Genomic DNA, 10031 nt, shown 5'->3' with positions numbered 1-10031 from the left:
ACCCATTGCGGCCCTCAAGTCAAAAAGTTTGCCCACCCCTGACCTATACACTTTGACCCCAACCCCCATGTCTTCCCAAACACTTTTACCTCCCCTTTGTGTCTCTCCGTGAAATTTAACCCCTCCCCCATGTCTCCAAATACACTTTAACCCCCCCCCCACCCCCCAGGTATCTCCCAATACACTATGTTTCACCCCCCCCCCCCGTCTCCCTATACAGTTTAATGCTCCATCCCGTGTCTCCTCATACATTTTAACCCCCTCCCCGTGTCTCCCCATTGAGTTAACGCCATTCACCCAAACTACCTCCCCATACAGTTTAACCTCCCCCTGTGTCTCCCAGCACCCCACATTACCTAGCACTCTGCACCCCCCATTACCCAGCACTCTGCACCCCCTCCTTCCCCCATTACCCAGCATTCTGCACCCCCTCCATATCCCATTATTCTTCCTGTACCCTTATTACATCTCACTCAATACAACCCCCCCACAACCCTGTTCTCTGTACCCTCTATACCCTCCACTACCCCACACTCTGCCCCCCTCTCCAACTAATCATATCTTGGCAGTTCCTATCTCCAGGATCTGGAGTGATGCTTCATTTGAAGGGGAGGTGCCCAATGGCCTCCAGGGGCCCCTTCTGTAACGATTGTCATGGTGCCCTGTGCATATCTCACTGCTGATCCTCCAAACTTCTCACCTGGACATGCCCCTTCCCTGCCAGGAATGGAGATCCTCAGAATTGTAATAAGAGAGGGATGAAGTGCAGAGAGAGAGGATGGGAGGATATAGGGGTCCTATATGTGAGTACTGCCTGTACCCCCTATAGGCAGCCATGTTCTCCAGTACAAACAGAGGTTGAACCTCTCCAACGGGAACAGACGGGAGTAAAAACATGACAGGGGCTCTAATCCCTCACCTTCTATCCCGCAGGTAAAATGAAGTCTTTAGATCCACTCCACCTGTATGTCTGCAGTCACTACAGTCACAGATCTGAGTCTAGAGGAATCACACTGCCCCCTGCAGAACACTCCACAGAATTGCACTTTGCAAAGATAAAAACCTTACAAAAGGGCCCCACCGAAAAAAAAGAAATACTCCGGTTTAAATAAAAAACAGGATTCAGTTGGTACAATACAAATCAATGTGGAAGCCACACCGCTAATAGTTGTGTGTCCTCTAACTCTCCACTACAGGCAGCTTCCAGTATTGAGCTTGGTCCCGGGAGGAACAACATGCACGATGTCCGGTGCTGACCCCTTGGTGGGTTAAAGTCTGAATAACAGGAGTTTGTTTTGGATGTCCAGTCCGTACTTCACTCCTATGCCGTTCATGGCAAGTTCTAGGAATTCTCTGTCATGTGGCACCTGTGGTTCCTGGATGTCCAACGATAACCTCATCCCATGGGGGAGACTCATTTCCCAAACACAACAAAGCATCTCAGTATTGCTCTGTGGTATCCTTTCCCTGAGGAAGAATCTGTACTAAAGTATCTGAAACGCGTTGGATTTACGCTGAACGTACTTGTAGTCAAAAAATTGAGGCTGCAAGATGGAAATCAGCTTTAGAGAAGACCATCAGTCATCTACTGCGAGAACTACAAACGGGAAGCAAATATGTTGCCGAGAATCGTTGTATTGTATTGGTGCAATACGTGTTGTTCATTCCATATGTAATCATGTGTCAAATAAAATGTCAATCTTTTAAATAATTGATTGTTTTGTACATATTCCAAGGTTGCCTTAAAAGTCCCACAAAAAATGTAAGATACTGTCAGGAATGGACTTGCCAATAATGGTGGGACTCACCTGCCTTGTGGGCTGCAGTACCAGGGCTGGCCAGCGGGTGCTCTCAGCAATCAGAGACTCACCCCTGCAATCAGCCAAACATCTGAAGCTGATTGCAGGGGTTGTATTTAAGGAATGGCCAGACTCACAGTCAGGGCCTTGGTGTGTGTTTTTCCATGGGCCCCTGTACCTTGAATCCTGTATTCCTGTCTGACTTGTTGCCGACCCTGCCTGATCCTGACCTCTGCTGACTTCTCCTGCTTGATCCCTGGCTTGTGACCCTGACCATTCTCTGCCTGACCCCCCTGTACCGCGCTGCCCGTGAGTTACTGAACCCAGCTTGTGACCCCGACCACTCTCCCGCCTGTTCCTGGTACTCCGTTTGCCCGTTTGCTACTGACCCGGCCTGCCTGACTACTCTTTGTATTGTATGTATTGTTATCGGTGGGTGGTTTGGTTTGTTTGCACTGTGTTTATGTTTTAGTATTGCACTGCGTTTTGTATTGTTAGTCTTAATAAATGATATTGTTTATACCATATCTGAAGCCTGCGTTTCCCTGTGTCAGTCCACACACCTCTGGTCATACCTGGAGCCCTGACAGATACTAATCTCTCTAACAGTCCACTACAGTGCCTTGATAAAGTATTCATACCCCTTGACATGTTCCCCGTGTTGTCATGTGACAACCAACACCGTCAATGTATTTTATGGGGATTTGAGGTGATAGACCGACACAAAGTGAACAAAATTGGGAAGTGGGAGGAAAATGAGAAATGGTTTTCAAAATATAGATGATATACATAGAATTATAAAAGTATATATCAATATATATCGTTTAACATATAAAAAATATCGAAAGGTAAGATACAAAAGTGAGCGCTTATAATCAGCCGTGCACTCAAGGCAACCAAAGAAAATCCTTATTCAAAGTAACAAGAGATAGTGCAGCGCTATGAAGGATGAGACATAATATGAATAAACGATATTAAATGAACAATAAATCTAAACACATCAGCTGTAGATTATTAAATAGACTAAATATAATCATATGTGGAATGATAAATAGTCATGTATATTAAAATACATATAAATAAACTGAACCTCTCCAAAACCGAGTTTCTTGTCTTTCCTCCAACCCGCACACCACCCCCCATTGACTTCTCCATCACATCCAACAACGCCACCATCAAACCCGCCCTGCAGGCCAGAGTACTTGGTGTCATTCTGGACTCCAACCTATCCTTCCAGCCCCAAGTCCAATCACTAACAAACTCGCGCAGAATCCACCTCCGCAACATCGCCAAAATCCGCACGTTCCTAACCCCAGAAACCACTAAACAGCTCATCCACTCCCTCATCATATCACGACTCGACTACTGCAACTCCCTCCTCACTGGCCTGCCTCGCCGCTGGCTATCCCCGCTTCAGTCCATCCTGAATACGGCTGCCAGACTCATTCACCTTTCCAGCCGCTCCGTCTCCGCCACCCCCCTCTGCCAATCCCTCCACTGGCTCCACCCCCCTCTGCCAATCCCTCCACTGGCCTCCACTCAGTGTCCTCCACCCCCCTCTGCCAATCCCTCCACTGGCTTCCGATTGCGCAGCGGATCAAATTCAAAATCCTAACACTGACGTACAAAGCCGTCCACCATACTGCCCCGAACTACATCACTGACCTAATATCCAAGTACCACCCAACACGCACACTCCGCTCCTCACAAGACCTCCTCTCTAGTTCCCTGGTCTCCTCCTCCCATGCCCGCCTCCAGGACTTCTCCAGGGTGTCACCCATCCTCTGGAACTCCCTGCCCCAACCCATCAGATTATCACCTACTCTCCTCTCCTTTAGGCGCACCCTGAAAACCCACCTCTTCAGGGAAGCCTACCCCACCCCCTGCTAACCTGCCGACCTCCTCCACTCTTCTAACCACCCCATCCCCCACAGCTCTCTCCTCCTGTGCCACCATCCCCTCCCTCCTAGATTGTAAGCTCGAAAGAGCAGGGCCCTTGATCCCCTCGTGTTTTGCATTGTATTGTATTGTTATTGTTCTGTCCCTCATTGTAATGTACAGCGCTGAGTGAACTATTGGTGCTTTACAAATACTGTATAATAATATTAATAATAATATAAATATACAAGTGAAAATGTCCATAGGGGTGGCTAAATGGTGAAAAAAGTCCCCACTGCTGCAGACCGGTGCTAGTGCTTAACAGTGATGGAAAAAATGCGCACTCACCGGATGTGCACTATATAAGTGCGATATAAATGGAAAATCCTGGTGTCATCAGGTAGCCATCTGGGTCAACGGATGGAAAGCCCCCTCACAGGATGGTTAAGGTACTGATGTTCCTGGGGTGTCCAGAGTTCCCCTTATAGGATGGATGGGTGCTGCTCTCAGCAGATAAGGCAGGAAGCTCCCTCTCTGGATACACTGGGTATAGGGGCATCTAGGGAAATAATACTCAGAACAAAAAGATGCCCATAGTGTAGTAGGGTCAGATAAAAATTTATTATATGAATAAAATAGGATGCATCCAAGTGTTACAAGCAAGATGAAAAGCGGTGAAAAGGACTAACCGTCCCTGAATGAAAATGGCCGCCGGAGCTCCACGATGCTCCGACGGCGTGACGTCAACGGCGTGAGTAGGCTTCTCCTTACGCGTTACATGCCACGCACATCATCAGAGGGTGAGCCAATCCACCCAAGAAGTGAGTCCCCCACTCACATTTGTGTCAATATTTGATTCTTTCTTCTCATGTGACAACACTGAAGAAATTACACTTTGCTACAATGTGACGTAGTCAGTGTACAGCTTGTATAACATGGAAATTTGCTGTCCCCTCAAAATAATTCACCACACCGCCATTAAAATCTAAACCACCAGCAACAAAAGTGAGTCCACCCCTAAGTGACAAGGTCCAAATTGGACCCAAAGTGTCAATATTTTGTGTGGCCGCCATTATTTTCCAGCACTGCCTTAACCATCTTGGGCATGGAGGTCACAAGAGCTTCACAGGTTGTACTGGAGTCCTCTTTCACTCCTCCATGACGTCATCACGGAGCTGGTGGATGTTAGAGACCTTGCGTTTGAGGATGCCCCACAGATGCTCAATAGGGTTTAGGTCTGGAGACGTAGTGGCGGACTGACCATTTAGCCACTCGGGCACTGCCCGAGGGCCCGGGGTCAGTAGGGGGCCCCATGAGATTCCCCTGGTACCTTTCATAGGCTTTTTTGGGTTATGTTTGAGTATGGGTAAGGACACAGGGGTCCAATGATTTCCTATTGTCTGGGGGCCCCATGAGTTGTCAGTCCGCCCCTGAGACATACAGAGTTGATGGGAAGATGGATGGAGCCAAATACAGGGCAATCTTAGAAGAAAACCTGTTAGAGTCTGCAAAAGCCTTCAGACCGGGGCGGAGGTTCCCCTTCCAGCAGGACAACGACCCGAAACATCCAGCCAGAGCTACAATGGAATGGTTCCGATCAAAGCATCTTCATGTGTTAGAATGGCCCAGTCACAGTCCAGACCCAAATCCAATGGAGAATCTGTGGCCAGATCTGAAAATTGCTGTTCCCAGATGCCCTCCATCCAATCTGACAGAGATGAGCGATTCTGCAAAGAACGGGCAGTAATGTCCCTCTCTAGATGTGCAAAGAGACATCCCCAAAAAGACTTGCAGCTGGAATGGCAGCCAAAGGGGGTCCTACAAAGTATTGACTCTGGAGGGGCCCAATACAAATGCCGTCTCACTTTTCATGGATTTATTGGTCACAAACGTTGGAAACCATTTCTCATTTTTATTCCACTTCACAATTATGTGCCACTTTGTGTCGGTACATCACATCCAATCCCAATAAATGCATTGTAACATGACAACATGGGGGGGGGGATACATTGTAACATGACAACATGGGGGACATTTCAGGGGGTAGGGAAATATATTGTAATATGACAACATGGGGGACATTTCGGGTGGGGGGGGGATACATTGTAACATGACAACATGGGGGACATTTCAGGGGGAGGGGAATACATTGTAATATGACAACATGGGGGACATTTCAGGGGGGAGGGGAATACATTGTAATATGACAACATGGGGGACATTTCAGGGGGGGGGAATACATTGTAACATGACAACATGGGGGGTATTTCAGGGGGGAGGGGAATACATTGTAATATGACAACATGGGGGACATTTCGGGGGGGAGATACATTGTAACATGACAACATGGGGGACATTTCAGGTGGGAATACATTGTAACATGACAACATGGGGGACATTTCGGGGGGGGGAATACATTGTAACATGACAACATGGGGGACATTTCAGGGGGGGGGGGAATACATTGTAGGATAACAACATGGGGGACATTTCAGGGAGGAGGGGAATACATTGTAACATGACAACATGGGGGACATTTCGGGGGGGGGGGGGATACATTGTAACATGACAACATGGGGGACATTTCAGGGGGGGGTACATTGTAATATGACAACATGGGGGACATTTCAGGGGGGAGGGGAATACATTGTAGGATAACAACATGGGGGACATTTCAGGGGGAATACATTGTAACATGACAACATGGGGGACATTTCAGGGGGAGGGGGAATACACTGTAATATGACAACATGGGGGACATTTCGGGGGGGGGGGAATACACTGTAATATGACAACATGGGGGACATTTCAGGGGGGGAATACATTGTAACATGACAACATGGGGGACATTTCAGGGGGGAATACATTGTAACATGACAACATGGGGGACATTTCAGGGGGGGGAATACATTGTAACATGACAACATGGGGGACATTTCAGGGGGGAATACATTGTAACATGACAACATGGGGGACATTTCAGGGGGGAGGAGAACTTTTTCAAGGCTCTGTATCTGAGTTCCCAGCTATGGTGACTACAGGGAGGGGGAGGGAGGAGGACAACTCTGCGGAAGTGGGAGCGGGTACCTGTCAAATTCAGGTACCAAGCCCCACCCCCCCTCCCTAAAGGTCCACAGTCTCTGGTCATCTCCTATATTATGTCTGCAGTCTCTGGTCATCCCTGTACTGTGTCCGCAGTCTCTGGTCATCCCCTGTACTGTGTCCGCAGTCTCTGGTCATCCCCTGTACTGTGTCCGCAGTCTCTGGTCATCTCCTGTACTATGTCCGCAGTCTCTGGTCATCTCCTGTACTATGTCCGCAGTCTCTGGTCATCTCCTGTACTGTCCGCAGTCTCTGGTCATCTCCTGTACTATGTCCGCAGTCTCTGGTCATCTCCTGTACTGTGTCCGCAGTCTCTGGTCATCTCCTGTACTATGTCCGCAGTCTCTGGTCATCTCCTGTACTATGTCCGCAGTCTCTGGTCATCTCCTGTACTATGTCCGCAGTCCATAGGTTCAGAATTTTTTTTTCTAGTTTTCCTCCTCTAAAATCTTGGTGCGTCTTCTGGAGCGAATTCCGAATGATTTTTCGCCTGAAAATTGAAACGTTGTACGTTCTGTAAACCGATGGTGCCAACAATGATTTAGAAAATCGGTCGTTTTTCACATATTTTCCAACATGCCTGATAAATGAAATGGGGAGGAACCACGATAATCAGCCGATGCCATTGCCCCACTGACAGAGTGAAAATTGATTGATTATTCTTAGGTCCGATTTTCGTACGAAAATCGTTCGGAATTTGCACCATGTATGGCCTGCATTAGAGAGATACAATGTATAATAGAATGTATATAATGATACAATGTATAATGGGATGTATATAATGATACAATGTATAATGGAATGTATATAATGATACAATGTATAATGGGATGTATATAATGATACAATGTATAATGGAATGTATATAATGATACAATGTATAATGGGATGTATATAATGATACAATGTATAATGGAATGTATATAATGATACAATGTATAATGGAATGTATATAATGATACAATGTATAATGGGATGTATATAATGATACAATGTATAATGGGATGTATATAATGATACAATGTATAATGGAATGTATATAATGATACAATGTATAATAGGATGTATATAATGATACAACGTATAATGGGATGTATATAATGATACAATGTATAATGGAATGTATATAATGATACAATGTATAATGGGATGTATATAATGATACAATGTATAATAGAATGTATATAATGATACAATGTATAATGGGATGTATATAATGATACAATGTATAATGGGATGTATATAATGATACAATGTATAATGGGATGTATATAATGATACAATGTATAATGGAATGTGTATAATGATACAATGTATAATATTATGTGTATAATGATACAATGTATAATAGGATGTATATAATGATACAATGTATAATGGAATGTATATAATGATACAATGTATAATGGGATGTATATAATGATACAATGTATAATAGGATGTATAGAATGATACAATGTATAATGGGATGTATATAATGATACAATGTATAATGGGATGTATATAATGATACAATGTATAATGGAATTTATATAATGATACAATGTATAATGGGATGTATATAATGATACAATGTATATGTAAGGGACCGCCCGGCGGTACCACTAGCACTCCACTGGTCGGATGTTCCCAGCGCACGGAGTCTAAGCCCCAGGGTACTTGTTCACCAGGGCCCCTGATGGTGGGGATGGACTTGGAGTACCCCAGGACCAGGTCGTGACTACTGAGGACACCCGTCAGTGGTAGGGGTATTCGCCAGGGGCTTCCACGGGAGAGAGCCAGGTATGAGGAGGTCTGGAGACCCCGTAGAGAGGGACGGATGGATGGATGGATGGATGGCTGAGCAGGAGCAGGGTCATACAAGCCGGGTCGGTAACTATGGGGACGGCGCGGTACAGAGCAGCGGGCAGAGAATAGTCGGGTCACACGCCAGGTCAGCAACAGCAGGTCAGATCCAATAGGGGGCATACAGGAGAGAGGTCAGGCAAGCAAGGGTCAAAACAGGAGAAAACAGCAAGGTCAGGGCACAATCCGGGTCAGCAACTTACTTCAGACAGGTTCACAGGTTCACAGGATACATAAGGCCAAAAGGCACTGAATGACAGCTCAGGGCCGTTTAAATATCCCGCCCTGCGCTGTCATTGGTGCCAGGCGCGCGCCCGCGGTCACTACTGCGCATGCGCGAACCTGATTGCCGCGGTCGGCCAAGTCCCGGCGCTCGCGTACAGGGAGGTGTACTGCGCCTGCGCCGGGACCAGCGGCGCGACGATCCCCGACAGTATAATAGAATGTATATAATGATACAATGTATAATAGGATGTATATAATGATACAATGTATAATGGAATGTAAATAATGATACAATGTATAATGGGATGTATATGATACAATGTATAATAGAATGTATATAATGATACAATGTATAATGGAATGTATATAATGATAAAATGTATAATGGAATGTATATAATGATACAATGTATAATGGGATGTATATAATGATACAATGTATAATGGAATGTATATAATGATACAATGTATAATGGGATGTATATAATGATACAATGTATAATGGAATGTATATAATGATACAATGTATAATAGAATGTATATAATGATACAATGTATAATGGGATGTATATAATGATACAATGTATAATGGAATGTATATAATGATACCATGTATAATGGAATGTATATAATGATACAATGTATAATAGAATGTATATAATGATACAATGTATAATGGGATGTATATAATGATACAATGTATAATGGGATGTATATAATGATACCATGTATAATGGAATGTATATAATGATACAATGTATAATAGAATGTATATAATGATACAATGTATAATGGGATGTATATAATGATACAATGTATAATGGGATGTATATAATGATACCATGTATAATGGAATGTATATAATGATACAATGTATAATAGAATGTATATAATGATACAATGTATAATGGGATGTATATGATACAATGTATAATAGGATGTATATAATGATACAATGTATAATGGGATGTATATGATAAAATGTATAATGGAATGTATATAATGATACAATGTATAATGGGATGTGTATAATGATACAATGTATAATAGAATGTATATAATGATACAATGTATCTCTCTCCTCCATTCATAGAGAGAAAAAAAACAAACAAAGGGACCGGGCTGTACAGTGGCTGATCACTGTGATAGCCAATCAGAGGGTATCACAGCGATCAAGTGACCC

Source organism: Staurois parvus, unplaced genomic scaffold (assembly GCF_062004578.1).
Source record: "Staurois parvus isolate SC_StPar_1 unplaced genomic scaffold, SC_StPar_1.0 ptg002749l, whole genome shotgun sequence".
Taxonomy (NCBI): domain Eukaryota; kingdom Metazoa; phylum Chordata; class Amphibia; order Anura; family Ranidae; genus Staurois; species Staurois parvus.
This window is presented reverse-complemented; position numbering follows the sequence as displayed.